Source organism: Poecilia mexicana, unplaced genomic scaffold (genome assembly GCF_051168715.1).
Source record: "Poecilia mexicana isolate PSO_F unplaced genomic scaffold, ASM5116871v1 scaffold_20, whole genome shotgun sequence".
NCBI classification, from domain to species: Eukaryota; Metazoa; Chordata; class Actinopteri; order Cyprinodontiformes; family Poeciliidae; genus Poecilia; species Poecilia mexicana.
Genome location: NW_028263389.1, coordinates 17,282,480 through 17,304,668, shown reverse-complemented (window position 1 = coordinate 17,304,668; position 22,189 = coordinate 17,282,480). Strand labels below are relative to the sequence as shown.

The 22,189-nt window shown below is 39.1% G+C and overlaps 1 pseudogene; it reads left to right on the top strand.

Moving 5' to 3' along the window:
- The first annotated feature begins 4,886 nt into the window (after positions 1 to 4,886).
- LOC148153433 (cadherin-7 pseudogene) lies at positions 4,887 to 6,552 on the top strand (annotated as a pseudogene).
- The last annotated feature ends 15,637 nt before the right edge of the window (positions 6,553 to 22,189 follow it).

The window sequence follows — 22,189 nt, the reverse complement described above, 5'->3', positions numbered from 1 at the left end:
CTATTTTTAATACATTTGGAAGTGTGAAGAAATCATGTTAAGGTACCAAAACATTTTCTGCTATCTTGGTTCTCAAAACTCAGGATTTTCTACTCCGTACGGGGATTGTTTCTGGAAAACAAGAAGGAATGTCACTATACAATTAATTACTGTTAATAGCTTACTGCCTTATATCACTAATAGGGACAAATAGTTTTCCTGAACTAGTATGAAAAATGAAATAATTGAAAACAACACAGATGTTGTAAGTAGAAAAACTGTCAAAACAAGGAAACGGTCTTAGTAAAAATGATTAATTAGTGAACTGATCAGATGGTCACCAAAGCATGAGTAGATCTGACAGTGTATGTAATGTACATTTTTGTGTTCAATCAGAATGTTGCTGGGCTATCATTCAGACATGAGGGAGAGTTACAGCTTCATTATGCATCATGCGTCATGCAACACTGGTTGTTTTAAATGTGCTCCTCTCTAAGTAAAGAACACACATCTTGTCATCTCAGACTATGTTTAAAAAATGTGTATCCTAGGAAATAAGCCTATAAAATGGGTTTGATCGTCAGCTTTAGGCTGGGAAAATGGAGTATCTGTCCAAAAGCTTCATGAAACTCAAAGTGTGATTTTAGAAAATGGCAAAAGTTATTCCAAATTGGACGAAGGCTAATGCAGTTATCCTTCGTCCAAGGTATCATGCATATTTCAACAAGTATAAAAGTTGTTAAAACTGGAAGTCAGCACACACATCTGCTGAATTAGCTGAAAAAGTTTAATGGTCGAAATAGCACAAAGTGTGCAAAAGCCGTTTAGTGACCAAAGAACTGCATAAGGATCACAGGCGTGTGTGCGACACCTTGCATTCACAGGAATGCAGAAAGCTCCGAGAAGCATTGCTGGAGAACAGAGGAAGTCCTGCATAACTGTTGTGATAGCTCCTGTCTGTCGTCATTCATCACTTTGTACATTCGCAGCAGCAGCAGACAGTTGCATCCCTGAAGGAGAAAGACACCTCTTTATGTGACCAGACACAGATTTTCCATTCGCTCTTTTCAGTGTGTGTTGCTCTTGTTGCAAATGCATTCGCTCTTTCGGAAAGATTGTTTTACCCAGGTTGAATTCACAGTAAACAAAGCTCAATGTGTGGGTGTAAGGCAGTTGGGGGATCGAAACCTTCACATTTGATTAGATCAATCAGACTTTCCCTCTAGTTCCTGTAGTCTAAATGTTTGAGCATTGCTGTTATTTCTCTTGTAGCTTATTACCATGCTGGAAGGGGTGAGTTAGTCATTCCATTTGTATACGTAAATCTAAGCATTTCTGCACAGCTCCTTCCGGGGGCAACAAATAACTTTTTCCTATTCTATAATGAAGAAAGACCCAAAAAAGTTCAGAAGTTCAAAAAGTTCAGAAGCAAGTATATCATAGAACCACTGGCCTTATTTGAGAAACAATCGATGGGCAAATGGGAAGCTGAAGAGCTGAAACAAAAGCACCAGTTAAGGCTAGCTAAAGAAAGCACAAGCAAGACAGTGAGGGGAACAAAGTCTGACTGACGTGAACAAGAATTAACAAGACATTAACAGAGAACCTAGCAGAAAACATGTACACTTGAATATTAGGAAATATGGCAAAGTATTTCAATATGGCAAAGTCAGTATAAGGGGAACTGAGGCTCTTTCTATAGAGAAACAAGCTCTGTAAAAATGAATACAAGGTAAAAGAGAAGAAAAACAACAAACTTGTAAGTAAAAGATTTGTCAAGCCCTGCAAAAAGTGAACATAACAGCATGCCAAAATACTAAATAATAGGAGCATTTCATAAAACTCAACTTTTCAGCAGATGATTTAGCTAAACAAATGCTTCAACGTTCTTGGAACATAGTTTGTTTTTGGATTAACATTTTACACATTATGAATTATTTACATGAAAAAAATATATAATTTTGGGTTTAAATTGAATAAAAGGGTGCTTAAGTACTGCATTACCTATTATATAATGTGATTTAATATTCAAAAATGATGTAACTAGGCAACATGAAGTTTTTTAAAAAGTGTTTGGAAGTAAATTAAATTCTAGCTGAAGAAACTCTTTCCTAAAATCAAACTTATGAAACCAAAATTTGCAATAGGCTATGTTTATGTGTCATAAATTAACAATAAGTTCATGTATGCGCTGTTCAAACAATAAGCTTCACTTTAACATAAAGTGTAAATCTGTATCTGGTTTAGTTAAAACAAGCCTGTTCTTCCGTCAGTGAAGTGGGTAGAGTAGTCAGAAATTTGACTTCTGTAGCAATACCTCCTAATAACATCACTCACTTGGTTCGAGGTGCATGTTATACTATATGTACAGTAATTGTTTTACAAAGATGACATGCAGCATTTCAGCAACAGGAAAGCCTCGAGGAATTAATTGAGCAATGCAAGCTTCGTGTGCGAGGCTTGTCTACATTCTTCTTACATGTCTGTGTCAAAGTCGTTGATTAATTCATCTTTATTAAACAGCAGCGCAGAGACACGGACTGTGTGGGTGAGGCAGTGAGTAAATAACCTGTTGCGTGTTCACCTGAATCACACATATAGAAATACTCTAATGAGAAAGCGATGCCTGCTGGTAAGAAAAGGGCAGCAGAGAAAATTCACCTTGTTCACTATCGATTGCGTGGGGTAGATCATTTAAACAATTCAATTACAGCAAAAGCCTTTGTAGCGCGGAATTGATCTCCTTTTTTTTTTTTTTTTTTTTTCCCCTCTGTTGTTCACTTAGTTTACATCTGTTCTCCAAAGTGAAGAGTGGGTACCTGTCGTACCGTGGCTGCGTTTGCTAAACCGTCCAGGCTGCAAACTGCGTCTCTCAAAAGAGCCGCGGAACAAACCATCTGTATTCTCGGCCATCAACCAGCTCCACCTAGAAGGCTGTAACTGGATGTTGGCCTGTTTCCAGTCCATGAAGCATTGTGTCTGCCTTCTAGGCATTAAACCCTAAAGAGCTTTGCTGGAAAGCACTTGGAATATTCTATTTGGATGTGCCACTTTGTAATTCATTTTAGCGGAGCCTTGCTGAATTGAATGGAATTTAGAATGACTCGGGGCTCTAAAAACAGAAGAAACAATCTCCCTTGGAAATGTTTGGAAGCACTAAAATGTGTCCTGGATCTAAGGAGGGTAATTGGAAAAAGAAGGGACCACTCAAAGTCCGGTGAGCTGCAATATTCTGCATTTTACACACGATTCCTACACATTTTGTCATGTAAAAATTCCACACTCAGTTTTTTTGTTTGTTTTTTTTTTACTTCTCAGTCCTCCATGTTCATTTTACAATATAAAATACAAAAGTTCACCATGTGTTCAGAAACATTTATGCAGCAGACATGCTTTTAAATTTCGTCAAACGGATCAAGTATGTCAAGTCACAAAGCAGGAAAGAAGAGGAGCAGCATAAAGCTGAAAGAAAAAGGAATGAAGGACAACACAAGGGAAAGATAAAAGAAGCAAGGAGGGATGCAAGGCAGAAGGAAGTTGGTCAACAAGGAAATGAGGAAGGAAACATTTTTCTAGATTAAATTCTATTCTAAGATTATTATTTTTCCACAGTTATCCTTATTTGGACAAATGGAAATCAAATGCTGGACTTTTCCAGACCACTAAGGTACCGTGGATGCATGCGGTTCCCAAACAGCTAACAGAACGCTGCCCATTCATCTCCCCAGTCCTTCGGTGTGACACCTCTCTCTCTGCCTTCCTCCCTCCTTCCCATCCCCTCTGTTTGCTCCTTTATTAGAAGGTGTGAAGTGGTCTTTGAATTTGGTTCCTGGGCCTCTTTCTCTGCCGCCAGCAGCAGCAGCAGCTCGATGCCGGGCAGGAAAAGAAATATGGACCAGTGGAACAATATTTCACTGGCACCGGCCTGACATTGATGGATAGAGGATCATTAGACGTTTGCCAGTTTGCTTGGGCGTGGAGTTATTTTCAGCAATAATGTATGGGAAGAGGGAGCAGGGGTTGAAGGAGAGCTTCTGCTATATGATCTCAGAGGCCCGTGCATTCAGCATGGCGGAGCTGTGAACGAGTCTGGAAGGAACGTGGGCGGCGGAAAACACAAAAATGAATTACATCAAAGGTTTAGCTTTGCCTTCTCAGCTTAATACTTAAACTTTTTATTTATGACTCTCAGCCTCGTTTTCCGCCATTAATCTCCTGTCGTCTAGTCCAATCATTTTGATAATTTAATTTCAGTTTAGTACTTCCAGGTTCGTCTTTTACTTTTGACAGCACATATATTGTTCAATAGCGCAACAAGATGTCTGGGATATACTAAGATTATGAATACTTTGTCCTAATTCTCTTTGTCAGTTGCACCACTCAGTCTCTTCTCTTGTTTCACACGGTCATGAAAGAAGGTTGATTTTGTGGTTTCGTTTCCTTGGAACCCATTTGATTTTTAAACGAGGTTAACAGGAGATGTTTTATTCTCATATTCCTTCATCATCATGTCAAAATAAAATGTTTTTTTTCTCATATTTCTTCTTCATCATGTCAAAGTAAAAAAAAAATATATATATATATATATATATATATATATATATATATTTATTTTTTTCCCAACATGGCTTCCAGACATTGGCATTTGAAATGTGTCTAATGGTTTTTATTTGAAATTCCTTATTATTGTATTGTCCATATTTTCAGGCCAGCTTGGCTTGACTTCCCCATGTTGAAAACCAACTAAGAAAAATAACACATTTATATGTTCCTACTGAAAACATATACTCAACCTGAAGGATGAAATAAAGAAAAAAAAATAAGATTTGTGTTTTGAAATAAATGTGAATTTATTATTAGGATTTTTCCACCTTGTTACTTGGGATACTAAAAATGTGGTGGACACTGTATGCCATGTTAGAACAAATATGATATTTTAGTATTTTAGTGACCTAAACCAAATGTAATTACTGTTTTGAAAACAGTTTTTTTTTTTTTTTCACGGTAAACAAATTGCTGTTTTTGTTCTTGTAAGGAGACGTGGCGATCTTACCTAACATTATACTTGAAAATACAAGGAACTTGAAATTCCAGTGATAACTGTGAACAATTTATGTATTGGAGACATACTACTACTTTTCCTCATACGCTTCCTATGAATCTCATTTTAAAAAATTGGAAGGACTGTACTATTTTTCTCTCAGTTGACGTATCAAAGGGGGGAAAAAATGGCACACTACTCCTCCCCGGTTGTCTTAAGTCAGTGTGAAGTGATTATCAGCACACAGATAATACACATCATCCCACAATTTCTCACTCCAGGATTTCTCCTCCTCTCCCCTTTACAGTGATGGTTCTGTTGATTGTGACAATGCGGCGCAGAAGGAAGCAGCCCTTGATCCTGGAGGAGGAGAGGGACATCAGGGAGAACATCGTCCGCTACGACGACGAAGGAGGGGGAGAGGAAGACACGGAGGCCTTCGACATGGTCACCCTGCGCAACCTCAACATCATCAGAGACCCCGCCGCACGGCGAGACGTCACGCCGGACACGCCCACCTTTTACCAGTACACCTCTGCTTCCCGCCCGTCCTACAAGTCGCTGCCCGACAACGTGGTGTTTCGAGAGTTCATCTGGGAGCGGCTGAAGGACGCCGACGTGGACCCCACGGCTCCCCCGTACGACTCCCTGCAGACGTACGCCTTCGAGGGCAGTGGGTCTGTAGCCGAGTCGCTGAGCTCGCTCGAGTCACTAAGTACAGACTCGGACCAGAACTACGACTACCTCAGCAACTGGGGGCCGCGCTTTAAAAAGCTGGCCGACCTGTACGGCAACAGTGACAGCGTGTTCTCGTAGCCCCCAAATGTCTCTCTTAGCAGTCCTGGAACTTTGAAACGTGCGAGTAATATATTGTCAGAGCAAGTGGTTTTGTCCGCCTTGGTGCAGCCGAGGAAAAGATTCAAAGACAACATAAGTGATTGAAGGAGAAACACTTTGACTTCAAAGGTTTTTTTGGTTTGTTTACCTCCTAGTATGAGCTTTCAAAAGCGTGCCATGGTGAGTTTTGACACTGACTTCAAAAGTGGCTTGACTGAGGAGGAAGCCTTGTGTGCAAAAGACATTAAAGGTTTCACATTTTGGGCCCGAGTCCAACCGCTGACTGCAAAATGCATTACATGTGGAAGCTTTTTTTTTTTTTTTTTTTTTCCAGGGAGAAACCTGTCCTTTCATTCCAGTGATGGGCACAGTCCCAACACTCCGGCTTTGATGCATTCCTTTGCTATCTCTGTGCTAAAAAACAAAAAGTTTCTCATGAAAGGCTGTCCCCCTGGCAGCTAATCAGTAGTCTCTGGACTGCTCAGATGAAATATGAGAACAATTTATGTTTCTTATTACCGTTTTTTTGCAGAAGACGGTTGAAAATGGGCTGTATTTTATAAACCTTTACACCCAGAGCAACATTATTCATGAACTCAGTCATAATTCTTAAAGTTACTAGCCAGACTTTTCTGTAAAATCTGATCAAACTCACTTTAGATATTGCCACATGCAATATTTTTGTTATTTTTTATTTTTTTTATCAGGTCTTCTCTTTGTTTTGGTATTTTGTCGTAAATTCATCCATCCGTTGTCTACATGCGTTATCCCGGCAGGGTTGGGGGGGCTGGTGCCATTTTATGGCAAATCCCAGTTGTAAATCCTAGAAACACACAGTCTGTAAACATGGCCACACTTCTGCTGATGTCACAGGGGGCAGAGATGAATTAGTTGTAGGGTTTCATGTCTGCTCTCTAGTTTTTGTAAAACTTTGACCAACCGATTGCAACCAATTCCCATTTCCTTTTAGGAATTTCTGTAAGCAGCTAACAAAATATAACAGATATATAATATATCACAAAGTAGATATTTTTGTACCTGGAAAAATTGGGTAAAATAGGAAAAGGAGGTGAATGACCTGTACCTGCTGTTGTAGTTAGCACAACAAGTAAGGACATCTTAGTTTGGCTCACTATATATTTGCTTTTATATGAAATATATATTTAGAAAACCTGCTTGTTTCTCCTTAAATTGTGGCACATTTGTGAGGAAAATAGATTTGTAGGTTAAGCAGCAGAGTTGAGTATTTGGGCAGCTCCTAATCCCCGAAACATTATTGACTATTGACTTCTGTTTGGTGTGGTTTATTGGATTTAATGATCCAAGTTTAAAGAAACAAGACACGTCGACAATATAGCAATGTGTTTCTTTAGCGCAACAGAGGCTCAGTAATGTAAAGGTGATCCATAGAAGACCACATTATTCTTCTGATTACCTCCTTGGACACACACTTTTGTTGGATGGCATTGTATTTTTCAACCAGCATTGAATCCATCGGCCAATTTGGTTCTGTTGGTCACTCTGGCATGTACGACACACCTAAAGTGATCCCACAAGTGTTCAACGGGGTTGTGGCAAAGACTGTAGGCAGAGTTTGGCCCCTTAAGTCGGCCGTATATGAAAGTACTGCATAAATTCTGAGTGATATTCCAACAAACACCGAAGTTGTTGAAGATGACAAGAATTTCGCCCTCGAGGAATTGCAGATCAGTTCATGCAAAGTTCTTGAACAAACAAACTGCTTATTGTTTCACTTTAAGTTGGAACGGAAAGAAGAAAATGTTTCCTGCCGGTAGCTGGACAGCTGCTGCATCACCCACCACTAGCACCATCTACGGTTGCCAGGCACATCCACTTTTGATGAGCCAAATCCTACCTGTTAGCTCTACTACACTTGCTCCTGCCAAACATCCTTTGCCGCCATCGTCTTTCCAGTTGCTCTGCAGCCAGATGGAGTGAAGGTGTATGGGGGAATTTGTCCATTCAGTATTTTATTGGTATGTACCAGCAAACAAGCATTCCCTGCCACTCCCACTACACTGCGGCCAAACACGTATGACATAGAATTTAAAAGTGATGAACATGGATGGGGGCCAGTCAGACGGAAAACATCTGGAACATACAGTCTTGTAAAAAAGAAAAAAGTACTCAAAATCTCTGAACTCCCTTGAATTTTATTAAAATTACAGAGTGTTTTTGAATACTGGTTTTAGTTTATATGGGCGGTAGGGGACGGGAGCTTGGTGGAGGTAAATACAGGACAATCAAAGAGGAAAATTGTTGGAATCGGCAACAGATTTGAGATTTAGGTTGACCTTCCGGCTGAATGGTAGCCCTCAACAGATAACCAGAACTACAGCTGAATAGTTTGAGTCAAAATGACCCAGTCAACGTTCAAACCAAGATGGACTATGTTCCTTCTGACTGAGCTTCAATTATTTAGCAAAGAAAAAAAAAAGTGAGATGTGCAAAGCTGGCAGAGACATTTCCAAAAGGACTTCTACGCTGTAATTGTAGCTAAAGGTGGTTCTCCAAAGTACTGAATACAAATTATCATCATACTTTTCTGCATATTATTTTGTATAACAATTTCAATACCAACTACTCTTTTTTTAACAGTTATTTTCTACGTTGTGATAGTCTCCACTGAAGAGAATCCATTAAAGTCTGGGGTTGTAAATTGACAAGTTGTTAAGAAGTTCAAGCAGAATGGTTACTTCTGCAAGACGCTGTACATATAATTAAACCAGTTTATTTTCAAAGGCCAATCAACCAGTGTCCTCCTCATCTGTACCGTCCACAGCAGTGCTGCTCAAGGCTGAACGGGTCACAGCTTGAACTGTTCCTCTGTCTGATGTCATTGTATTGTATTGTTGAGTTTAGTTCTTCTGGAGGTCCCACTGACAACATCCAAATTCAGTCTATATGTTTCATTCCTGCTGGCTCATGTGATGTCATCAGCTCAAATACAGACACACTAGGACTATTAATTTTGTTTAATGTCTGCTTATTAGAAACTTTGTATTCCACAGTAATATTCCATACTTCATGACTGCGCCTTCAGTGTTGTACAGTTTTTTCTGAAGAAAAATACACCCCTGGCTAGTATCTTTAACACTCCGTGACACACAGATTCATACCTATAATACAGTATAACCAAGTACAGTAGTCGATGTGCTAAGGAAGTTGTGTGAATCATAAAAAGAACGACATCCATCAGTTTTATATATCAGCAGGGTGACAGAGAAACACAAGCTCTTCTTCTCCTGAAAGTACATTTTGCAGATGTCGCGATGTAGTGTGTGTCTCGGTCTGTTTCTACTTCTGCCTTTCTATTACCAACAGTATCATTTCTCAGCTATGAAGTCGGGGTTTAGTTCTGCTTTTCTACCAGGTGGGAGCGTCAGATCAGTGAGCCTTGATGCTGGATTTGTCCGTGCTGTGCTAGAGATTCACAACACCTAGACTTTAGGGGGGCGGGGGGGGCGGAAATCAAGTCTTTGTTTTTAAAGTGGCTGACCTCACAGAGGTCTGGTTTGTAAGTAAATTAATTTAGCTTCTGTAGTTTGCAAAGTCCAGCATATATTGTAATTTTAAAATTGAATTTTAAACAATGTACGGTTTGAATATTGATGGTGAACGGAAACACTGTATGATAATCATATTGTGGCGATTTTCTTTTCTTTTTTTTTCCTTTTCCCAGCTTTAACGAGTTATGTCACAACTGGGTGTGCACATGTGCAACCGCTATGTATTATTTATTTCAAAGAGGCAGAACTGTGCAAATGATGTTTTTATCTTTTTGCTGAAAATAAAATTGATATTCAGTTCCTTAAAAGGCTTAAGGGATTTATTTCAGGTTATCTGAACATAAAGGTCATCTCTGGCTAGAAACTACAGACACCATACAATGGCAGTAATAACCAATGACTCTGAACCTGTTGCCATCATTAGGGACCTCATAAAAACCAGAAAAGGACTCAGGAGAGGAAGAAGCTTTCTCTGTGCGGCTGCTGCAGCTGACAAAGCTTTAATGCTCCACGGAGACTGTTGTGATGCCTCTGAGGCTCGCCGACGCTCATTTGGGGAGCTTAGTGCAAATGTTTCATGCCCATTTTGACAGCCAAATAAAATCCACGTGTTTTGTTTTTAAACGCTGCATCTCAAGCGACCAAAATAAAAAAAATGTTAATTGACTCCCCTCATTTAGGAATGTAGAGTCAATAAACAAATTAAACGAATCATGAACAATATACTGGATTTAATTAAACGCTGCCTTAGTTTCCACACACAAAGTGGTACAAGTCTACTCTCCCTGTTTTTTCAGTCAGCTGATCAGGAATGGGCTACAACAGGTGTGAGAGGGGGAAGTGCTGAGCTACCCAGAAAAGCTTATCCTGGCACTTTATCTGACCTCTCTTATTTATGTTTAAGTCAAAGTCTTGAAAAGTCTCTTATCGTCTAAAAGTTTGGTAGATCTGTCGCTTTTCTGAAAGAGTCATTAGAAGGTTCAGAAAATGTCTGATTGGGCAACGTTAGACATGCTTGCGTGACTCACATTTTTATCTTACCGAGATTCTTTTCATTTAAAAAATATTGTAATTTCAACTTGAGGGTATTTCTTAATTCAAGTGACATGCATTATTCTGAATCTCAACCAAAGTAATGCAACCAAACCTATTCTCAGATGTTTCACTAACAACTGAGAATAGTTGTTAAAATCTACAGCCATACTGCTCTATGTTTAGAGTAATTTAACACTAAATTTAGGTTCAGGGAGAACAAGGGGTGCTGCAACATATGGCGTGGTCTTGATCTCAACATCACAAACTCGGTGTGGGATCACATGAAAAAGACAAACAACAGACATGGGCTAAATGCACAGATTAGCTGTTCATTAAAAAATTAAATAAAAACTGGGAACATTTGTGCCTTAAAAAAAATCCTCTAAATGAACCATTAATTATCAACAAAAAATGTCTGACACATTTTGAAGGGATCTTCTTTTCCAAGCTTTGAACAGTTCTCAGCTCCGCTAACATGCACAAAATGAATAACCTCAATGTTTGTAATTCCATTTTGTCATTTTTCCCCCCCTAACATTTGACTTTTTTTTTTCCCCTGGCTTGCTCAATCCAGATTTAAATCAAAGCGAAAACAGCTTGTGTCCCGAGCCGTTTCAAGTAGTCAGAGCTCCATGAATACAACTGACGGTATAATTCATAGTGATGATGCAAGAGATTGCAATGGACTTGTTAGGTGTTTTTTTTTTCCCTTGGTAAATATGTCGTCTTCTTACAGGTATTGACACATTTTTGCAAAGCTTTGAACCTGGAAAAGACAGGATTTTGTCAGTGTGACTTCAGAGTAACTATAGTTACTGTGAGTGAGCATTATTGTTCAATCAAATCTTATTCTTCACTCATTTTTCTGTATTCAACAACTATAATTACAACTCCCTTCAAAGCTTGTTTGAAATAATGATCATTTATAAGAGGCTCTTTCATATGTGCATGATGATAATTGAATCCACTTTTATGTCAACATTATTGGTTAATTTTCTCATAATACTTCAATAAAAGACCCTGTGACAGCAGCTTCGTTGGGAGCAAGAACACAAGCTTATGTTTATGCAATAATCAGATTTTTTTTAATGTCATCAATTTATTTTGTCTCACAGAAATCAAACCTTGACTTGATCAAACAGGATGAATTGATTTATCAAAGCAAATCTTATGAAATTCTAATAAAACAGGAATACAAGATTACTCTCAACTAACTTGCACTTTATGTTAAAAAATGATGTGAAAGAGGCGAGGCATCCCTCTGAGGTATATACGCAATGCTCAACCTTGAAAATTAGTGGAATGGAGCAAAAACACCTTGTTATGCAGCAACTTTTGGATTTATTATCACCCCTGGTGAAGACGTATTAATATAATTTTTAAAAAAACGCATTAATTAAAACTGAAAATATATCAATGAAAATTTTAGGACACTCCGACCTTTAACGTTTTATTCAGTCAGAAAATAAAAATCCCACCTAAGAAAATGAATGCTCTTACAAAATCCCCAACTGTTGAGACCCAAACAAAGCCATAGAAAACAAAGGCCACTGAAGCCTTTTTTTTTTTTAGTTTATTCCTCACTTTTTAGAACAAAATAACTTCCATTGTCCATCAGTGAGGCAAGATGAAGTATGTAGATTCACACTAATATAAGAATATAAAAACAGAAAGTAAAAATAACAGACTAGACAGTAAGGTCAAACTTAAAGAATGAGACAAAAAGACAGTGTAGTTAGTAAAAAAAATACATATTCAGAGTCAAAGAAATGTGAAAGGATAACTTAAGTAATGTACGAAATGTGCAGGTATGTGTATACATAAGAAAAATAACAGACTATTTACAGGCAGTAATAAAAGAAAAACACGGATGTGCAAATAGCAGCAGAAAGTTGAAAAATTTTGCAAAAATCCTCCAAAGCGTATGTTTAGAAAGCTGCATCAAAAACTGGGATTTTGGGATCATCAAGTTCCCAAAGAACCTATTAAACATCATGTCAGCCAGTTGTTTAGTTAGCAGGCCAGAAAACATCTGTTTTGTCCAACAGGCTCAACTCGCTAAACATTACTGTAAAATATTTAACTGTTACTAGGTAGTTGGGTCAGATGCGACTGAGATTCTCAAAAAAAAAAAAAAAAAAAGAAAAAGGAACAGTCCTGGTAGGTCAGGCATAAATAAAAGGATGAATTACATGGAAAATCCCATCATGCATCCAGTTATGTAGGGTGAAGGATTTGTGATGCTCTGGGCGTTTTTCTCCTGTATTGACCCTGGGAACCTCAAATGTTTTTCACAGTGGATTATTTGAAATATCTAGATGTTAAAAAAAAGGAAACTTCTCCCAGAAAACTGATAAATTGTCTTCATAGGACATTAACTATAATGACATGACCACATCATCAACAGACACAGATATTCCAAGTCATATGTGGCTTTAATAAAAATACAAATTCAATATTGCTTTTTTTTCTGTGCTAAAATGAAAGAATAGCTTTTCCAAAGCTACTTAGACACCTTTGCTAATGAGTGTAGCTGATGTTTGTGTGTTTTTAAGCTGGGCATTCTGTCATCTCTTGATACAACATGAAATAAAACAATCCCTGTACAGAGTTGAATGCACCTGCAGTGGTATAGAGCTGCTAGATGATTGGATCTCAAACTTTTAATGTAAACTCTGGTGTTGATAGCAGCGGCTAACAGTTGTTGATTTTGAATGACCCGTCGCTGTCGATCAAAATCAGCAGGAAAGTGTCTTTAGCTGTCCGCCGCCTGCAATACTTATAAGCAATCAGGAACATTCAGTTATCAGGCGTTCGATCGGGACCTCGGCTGATTGCCTGTGTTGGCCCCGGTGCCTTGGCTGCTGAGGCCCCTTGCCGCCTGCAAGCACTTCGCTCCATTCTTATCATAACCGTAGATCATCAGCAAATTGCCCTGACAAAGAGGTGGCCATTTTCAGAGACTCTCAGCGAGATGAGGAACACGCTTCCCCTCAGATTGTCTGCTGGAACATCACTAATAGAGTTTGACCTCCTGGCATAATAAAAAAAAAAAAAAAAAATCAGATGCTGTGGTTGCCTTTTTCACTTCATGTCCTACACAGGCTTTTCAGATAATTTCTCTTTCAGTTTCTCTGTTCTTCAACAGCAGCGCTTTATGCTGCTAAAAAGTTTTGTAATTTGTGGTTTTTAATTCCACTTTTAAAGAGAGCAGTTTTCCCTGAATAAATCTAGAATGAAAAGAGCAGAAATACATTGCAATCTGCCCCCCGCCCCCAAAGATATTAGCATGCTGACTCAAAGCAAATGTAGATTTTTATAAACAACGACATCTGATTTCATAAGCTGCAAGAAAGTAGTTAAGATCACATAAAAACACAAAAGTCATGATTTCAGGGAGATAAAAAATTCAACATGCTCCCTTGTTGCACATGGACTGAGAGATCAGTTGATGTATGGGGCTTATATGTAAGCCAAAGGGGAACAAGGGTCCTGCATATTTATATGAATGGGTGAATATTCGTTTCTGTGATTAAGAAGCACGAACCAAAACAAAACAAACCAACAACAAAAAAAAAGAAGTCAGGCTATGTGGGTGCGCTCGGATCTTGAGCAAAATTAAAGCAACATAATCTGCTCCGCGTCCAGCGAGGGTACCTGTTTGTGGCTCGTGATCCGCCATCAGCTGGATGACTACTCAGAGGTCCTTTGAAAATGAGCAAAGGGAGGAAAAGAAGATCAAAGGCCGTTGCAGCACCATGTTTTATTCTCTGTCTCTCTCAGCAGCCAGCGCTCACGGCTTGCTTGCCCGCCTTCTGCGAGAGAAATGTCAGACCTCAGGTTTGTGTACTCTAAAGTTCCTCTAAAATTAGACCGGTCCCAGACCTGGGCAATATAAATAATTCTCTTGAGAGGTTTGGTGTGAGTGGGAGTGCAACAACTTGCTCAGATAGAGCCTGGGGAGCAAGGCGGGAATTGTGGGGTTGGAGTGGGGGTGGAAAGTGGGTCACACTGGCAAGATTATGGTAATAAAATGTAAAAGAAGAGAAATGCAAGAAAATTGCTGGATGGTGAGTCAAAGTTGCTCTATGATGAAGACGTCAGGGTAAGTTTGCAATAACTGGGCAGGCTGTGCGGAGAGGTGAGGGGAAGAGAGACGGCATGTGATCAACAATCAATGCGTTTGTTTTCCAAAGGTCAAACACAAAAAGGTATCAGTGACAACAACGGGATCATCCGTCTTTATAATTCCAGCTGTTTCTTTTCGGTGAAATTACAACCTGCGTGATTTATTCCGCCGGGTTGCTTTAGCGTCTTCTCAGAAAACACGCAAGAATTGTACGCAATGTTGTACGAGAAAATGTTTAATCTGCATTTGGCACGAGGTAGATCTCTCTCAAGTGTGACAATAAACTCAATCGCTTAATACACCCGTATTAACAAATCATTCCGATTTGTAACCTGCTTGTCGAGGTGAGAATCTTATTGTGTCTTTTTGCAAAGTAAAATGTTCTTTTCTTGTCTGTTTGCTGTTTGATCAAACCAAATGAAAATCTGGAAGACCCTCAGAATTCCCACTTTGAATGCTGTTGTTCAGCACAATGATTCAGAAGAGAGTAAAAATTTCTCCCTGGAAAAAAATTTCACAAAACATGTTTTAAATGTTAGGATCTAATTCACAGAAATGCCAAAACTTCGCTCCAGAATTAAACGTCAGCCCAAACTACATACATTTACCAGATTTTACGCAATTTCCATCAACACAGTTAAAGATATGGAAGCATAAAATTAAAAACACACACAAAAAAAATAAAATAAAACAATCTTCAGGGATCTGGAAGAGTTCCAGTTTTTGTTCTTTGATGTACACAGTACATTAAGGGATCTATCCTGTTCTGTTCCCATTTACATGTGTGACTGTGTGACCGATCTGCACACAGATGAATTATTGTAAATAGAAAATGATGCACCGAAGCCCCTCTCCAGCGATGATTGGCAAAAACATGTCAGGGCAACACCAGCATTAATGAGCCATAATCGACACAGGCCTAATTAGTGGCGCTTTGTACTTTTAGGCAGGTTTATCATCATTAGCCATGCCTGGCTTGACGTAAGAACTGGAAATGTGAGGGAGAATAAATGTTTGTTTATCATGTAGACATGGAAAATAGTTTCATGCTACAAGTGCCTCAGTGGAGACACGTTCCTCTAGGCCCACAGTGCCCATCAGCAGGGGCCTCGGGGCTAATTAGATCTGCAGAAGAATCAGGAAAGTAAGTCTGAAAGCAAACGTACATATTTAAAGAAGCTGTATGGAAGAGGTTACTTTGTTAGTTTTTAGTTCAATTAAATATTCAGATTAACAAAGAATCTATCAAATATTCTAGCCCATCAGACGCAAATTTACTATGACTACTGAGCGTTGTTGGAGCGTCAGTGTTTGCATTTATCGAGCTAAATCCATTTTAGGTGAGGTTTCTACTTTGGGATTCTCCTCCATACCGATTCCATGATTGTTTGTCCGACATAATTGAGAAAAATTATCGCCCATCATGTCTTCTTCTCTCCGCCAAATTGCATTGTTTAACACAGATAAACTAAGCAAACACTCAGCCCTCTGCTCAATAATTCACGGGCAGACTTCCCTGTTCTGCTGCCGAGGTGCAGGCATGCAGGGTTTATTTTCCCAATAAAACCAAACGGAACAATGAGATGATGGAATTATCCCGGTTGTATTTAATTGAGTTTGACCGGGTCCCTGCTCGCTGTCCGTCTAATCTCCTCGCGGCGCTGTAGTCTCACTCTCGGGGAAGACGGAGGGCGGCCGATAAACTTTGAAGCTTACGCTAAGAACCAGCTCACTACACCTCCTACATTATTCATGAGTCCGCGACTAGAGCATCTTCAAATGGCTTGTCATTTCTTTTTACCCTCTGTCACAATGGCCATATGGTCCACAAACACAGAGGAGAGGAGAGCAATCGGTGGGACGGAGTGGCCAAACTGGAGCGCACACACAGTGCTTTGCAAGCATATTAACTCGTTTTACATTTCATCATGTTACAACCATGAGCAACTTGAGGTTTTCATGTGGATTCGGACATTTAGGAGGCCGTACATTTAATATTACCAAGCCCACTTTGTCATGATACCCTTAAATAAATTCCAGTGTGATTATCTGCCTTTTTAAAGTCAAATGATATGTAAATAAAACTGATTGTGTGTAAAGTGTGGTATGTCTTAGGACACAACTGCCTGAGACAATACGTGTGGAAGTCTGTTACGTGTCAGTGTCACACATAACACATGAAAAACTTTCCATACGTTCGGCAAAACAGCCACCCTTTGAAGTCTTTGTCCTGTTGGAAGGAGAACCGCCATTCCAGTAGGATTTTTTTTTTCCAGGCTTACATCAAATCTAAGCTTCGATCATATACCATCATCCTGTCACCGCCATAGTTTACACCTTCATTTTTTATTTTTTTGGGGGACTTAATGTGACAGAACAAAACAAAGTAGCACATAATATGTAACATACAAGTGTGCCACAAGTTGATAGTTGACTATCAAGCAATTAATTTTGGACCGACCCAGCCTGAATTTCGGCTCAGGCTTAGCTCATAAATCCAACCCTGAATGATGCCTGTTAAATAAAATGTGTTATGATTATTATTAAAACGACTTCTACAACTAGGAGAAGGGACACTTGCCAGGGTTATTGAGTCTTCAGGTATTTATACTAATTTACATATGTATTTACAGGAGGGAGAAGCTGCTCTCTGTATAAAGAAAAGGTGCTCAGCCACATGCATGCAGACAGTTTTATAGGTCTTAAATTTAGCATGTGGCGCGCTTTTCTTTAGCTGTGATGCCTTCCTAGAGACATTGACTGAATGCTGTGAACATCTAAACATTGTCCCTCTCCTGCTATTCACTTTCTACTTAAAATGTGCAGCTACATCAGTTCCTTTGGTGTGCTTCTTCTCAAACCCCCATCGGTCGTGGCGGACTGCTCATGCTGAACCAGGTTCTGCTGGAAATTTCTTCCTGTTAAAGGGACACTTTCTGTTGTTACATGCATGATCAGTACTGTGAAGTCAGTGACACAAGGCAAGCGATTGTCTGTTGTCGCCATATGCTCATCCAAGAGGAGTGAACGCTTTGAATGGTTCGATGCAATCTGCTGGGTTTCCTTAGACCAATTTGAAAACTGAATTGAATCCACTGTTTGATAACTAGATCAACTGGACTGTATGTGTGGTTGAACTGAAATGGCTTGTTTGTAAAGCCCCTCCAGAAGAGACCTGATGTGTGTAGACGTAAACTGAACTGAATTAAAACTGTTTGAAAAAATGCTGTGTCACTTTTGTTCCTCTCATGCTGATCTATCGCAGAAAATTTAAATTTAATCCATAGAAGTGAAAAAGGTTTAAAGGTTATGAATGTTTTTTGCGAGGCTCTGCACATTGTTTGAACCAACTTGAGGGTCTACATACACTTGAGAAAGCTTTAGAATGTAAAACCCTGCTTTGGCATATTTTTTTTCTCTTTCAACATTCAAGACCAACCTCCTCCCACATATTTCACCCCACACAGCTCAAGCTGAAGGTAGCCCTGTTGTCTTCCCCAACTCCTTTGAAAACTTATGAAAGGACACACAAAGGGGAACAATCAAAAGTTTTTGGAAAAGGTAACAACCACACTCAGTCTCCGCAGCAAACAAAGGACAGGAATCTCTCTCCCGGCGAGGTGCAGTTAATTTTTTTCTTTCTTTCTTTCAATCTTATCCGTACGCTAAACAAAGTACGGAGGCGTAATTGTTCACGTTTACGCTGCACGGTTTTCAGTTCTCCCAATTCTTACCGGTGACATTTTGTCAGTCCCCTCAGCCGGCGTTCCACACACTGTTTGTGTTTACAGAGTTTTGTTTGTGTGACAAAGCCACGCAAGGCACATCCTCCAAGGTAGCCAGGATTGTCGTCATCTGGCCTCCCTAATGTGTGCCACTCAGCATTAACATATCATTAGCTCTTTCTGGGACCATTCAGTCAGAAAATTAGAGGTCTCTAAAGGCCCGCGGTTCCATCACTAAGGCAAAACCAGTTGACACCTTCACTTCAGTGTGCTCAGTGGGGAAAAGAAAGCAGGATAAAGACATGCGTGGGAGTGAGACCGTGTTTCAGGTACCCTTTTATTATAATGATTTCTAAAACTTTTTGTGCATTTCGCAACTGGATTCAATGGAGTATAATTTGAAAAGAATATTTAAGTGACTTTTTCCCTTTCTTTTTTTTTTACCGACCTTCACCTTGAAGTAAAAAGATGGCGCCAACAGATTGCGGAATGTGATAAAATTCCATGTATGGTTCCCGAGGGCAGAGATGGATTCTCCTACGGCCACATCAGCCTCAAAGCGATTGGTTAAATGCTACTGTTAAAAGCCCGTCCTTGCAGAATGGTCAGGATGAACGGCTCTGCTTCAAAACCTAATGACAAAACATCTGGCAGATAGTTCCAGTGCTGCAGTGGAACTGCCGTAGATGAAGCGTTTAGTCTTCGTAATACCTTGTTTTGACACCTGTAATGGAAAGGAGTCCTCCTTGCTTTTGTTGTTCGTGGCAAAACATCGCCTGAATAGGTCGAAGCTCCTCCTCTGCAGGGTGATTACAGGTTCAGACTGAAGCTAAATGGAAATACAAATGTGCGACAACATGAATAGCTTTTCCAGATATTTTCTTCTAATCTAACTACATATGATGCGTGTTTGAGCGATAGATGCTGCAAATGTTCTCGCTTCAAAGGGCTTCTCCAGTTCACCCGTTTATTGCAAATGATTTTTTCTTTCTGTAATTAGCCGACTACGAAGCCATACATTAGAATACCTATTTGCATATATATCCTACAGTATTTTGAAAACTTATTTATCATTAAAGCTTTACATTTCTTCTTTATTGCAATTGTCTTTGATAATTCCAGTAATTTTCTAGTGTTTACTACAGATTCAGTTACACTTTTGTATAAGAAATTGGTAAGAAAAAAATCCAAGTGTGTTTTTTTCTAGTAGCAAATAAGACATTATTTTTTAAAGATGGGTTTCCTGCATAATTAATAAATATAATTTTGTCTACTAATAAAAAATAGCAGTTAAGTCCAAAATCACAATGTAATTTCCAAAAAGACTCTGTTCTGTTGTCTTCAATAAAATAAAATGCAATACAATTCTGTTAGAATTTACAGAAATGCATGTTTATTTACTGTCCTTTTGATAAAACTAATTGAAATACTTAAAATTCTGCAATTAAAGGCCAACTGTTAAACGATGTTTACCCATTCAGACGTAACAATAATAATAAGTGAAATTTTAATGGCAGTACTGTTGAATGAAAGTCATTAAGTTTATCTGAAACTTCAACACAGCCTTAGATGAAAAAATGGACAAGCATAAATCCATGTTCCTGTTCATCCTTGCAGGGTCATGTGGAGGCTGCTGCCTGTGTCCAGCTGTCACTGTGTGAAAGCAGGATACATCCTATACAGGTCGCCAGCCCATCGCAGGGCAACAAAGAGAGATTCAAGACACAAACGCACACACACACACACGCCTACACATGCACACACACAAACTCCTAAGGGCAAATTAGAGGGACCAATTAACCAAACTGGCATAGAGAGAAAGCTGATCCGGAGTTCCTATAGAAAACCCAGACACCCACTCACTGTTCCCGTCTAAATATCAGCATTTCAACAGTTTACAATTTTGTTTGATATTATTTTTTTTTTAAATGTGGCAAACATTTTTGCAACAATTAACAGAAATGCACCAACCATTATTGCTGTTTCGGCTTTGACCGTTCAGTGCAGATCTTAGTCCATTGAGATGATAAAATACAACAGAAAATGTTTATGCAAAACATTTAGCAAAGTTAGTGCAGTTAGCAAAACAGAAATCGTATATCTTGAACACGCCCGATGTCTGCCGGTATTCCCAAATCCAGCATGGTCCTCAAGAGACAGAAGTTGGAAGCTAAATTTTGGTCCGTCTAATTCATTGGATGCAGCATTTTCCTTTGCATTCTCCAACATATCTAATATGAAAGCCAGATAACCTGTGCTGCCCCAAAAGCTGCTGAACATGTCAAGAAATTCTGCATCAACAAACCTCACACAATGCACATGCACCACTGCTACAGCATTTACACAACTTCCACTCCTATATTACAACAGCAGGCCAATAATAGACCAGCCTTTCAAAACCTGTTGGGGGAAATCCACACATTAGCTGCACTGCAGTGGTCAAAGCATGTGAAAAATAACAGCATATAGTGTGGAAATTATGATAAATTAAAGAAATATCTGTAAATGTTATGTTAGTTCTAAAATAATAAATAAAAAAACCTTAATAACCAAGGCGTTGCAGAAATTGTTGTTTTTATAGTTCTAATAAATATATTTAAGTCTTTTGTTGTGACTGAATGTTTTTATTTTGCAAGTATTTACTAGTGCTGCTATCTGCCATTATCTAGAAACTCACAAAAATTAAATCTGAATATTATTTTCAATATTTGATGTAAATTTCACAAGAAATTTCACCACCTTAAATTGAGTCTGCTGGTTGATTACTGGAAGTACATTAAAAAAGATATTTAATGACTCACACATACTGTTTGAGAATGTATGTCCCCACTTGGACATTTTATAAATATTGTGTATTTCTTATAATTCATTGGTATTATTTTGACATCATGAGTAGTCCTTTTTTTATTACTCTGATTTAATACTTTTAGTTCGACAAAAACACACAGGTTCAGGCGGCACAAGGCTTCAAAGCCAAGCCAGAGAAAAAGACATCAAGGTTCACACAAAGCTATCTGTCCCATGGGGATAAGTTTGGGATCCTGATGGGCATATCTGCACAAGCAAATGATAAACATTTTCAAATGGACAGACATTAAAAAGTCACTGTACATTGGCTAAGGCTGACTAATCCTTGCTGGGGTTTGTGTATGCGTGTATGCGTGTGTGTGTGTGTTTCAAGTCCAGGAGACAGAAGGAAGCTGATCCAATTCCCTGCTTCCTGCAGGACACAGATCTGCATTTCCACTGCACTTTGATGAAACAGCAGCCAAGCTGTCCCCCTCCATTAACAGCTCCTCTGATTTCGCTCTGTGCTCTGACAACCCGGTATGCTTGTGCATTTGCCTCAGTGCTTGTCTGTGGGTGCATATTGTAAATAAGTTTTAGTGCATATGCTTGTTGTGCGAGTCTTGTGGAGGCAGATATTCCACAGAGCCTTAGGGATGAGACCAGACTGGTCTGTTTGATCTTAGAGGGTGTGGACAGACTGAGATCATGAAGGTTAAAGAAAAAATAATATGTAAATCAGACCTAATTTCTGTCTGCAGCAGTTCTAATAGTTCAATTAAAGATTATAGTTGGAACATATTTCAAAATCTAGCTACAACCTTCCACACGTAGCAATTTTGGGGGTTAAAGTGGAAGCCATATCCTAGACTCTCTTTTCATTGACTGCTAGCATTGCACAGTTCCCGCGCCGTTGTTGATCTGTTTACCCTCTCCGATTGCGTCCAGTTTATTAAACATGTTTGTTTGATTGCAACTCAAGTTGAGTCGGGACGGTCCAGTACAGTCCGATGCAGACTTTAACCACGACTGGGAAATCAGGGGTAAAGGTGGTCAAATGATTTTATAGTTTGGCAACAGCTTCGCTGTCTTGTTTAGAAGTCATGGTAGGATACAGTGAGAGATC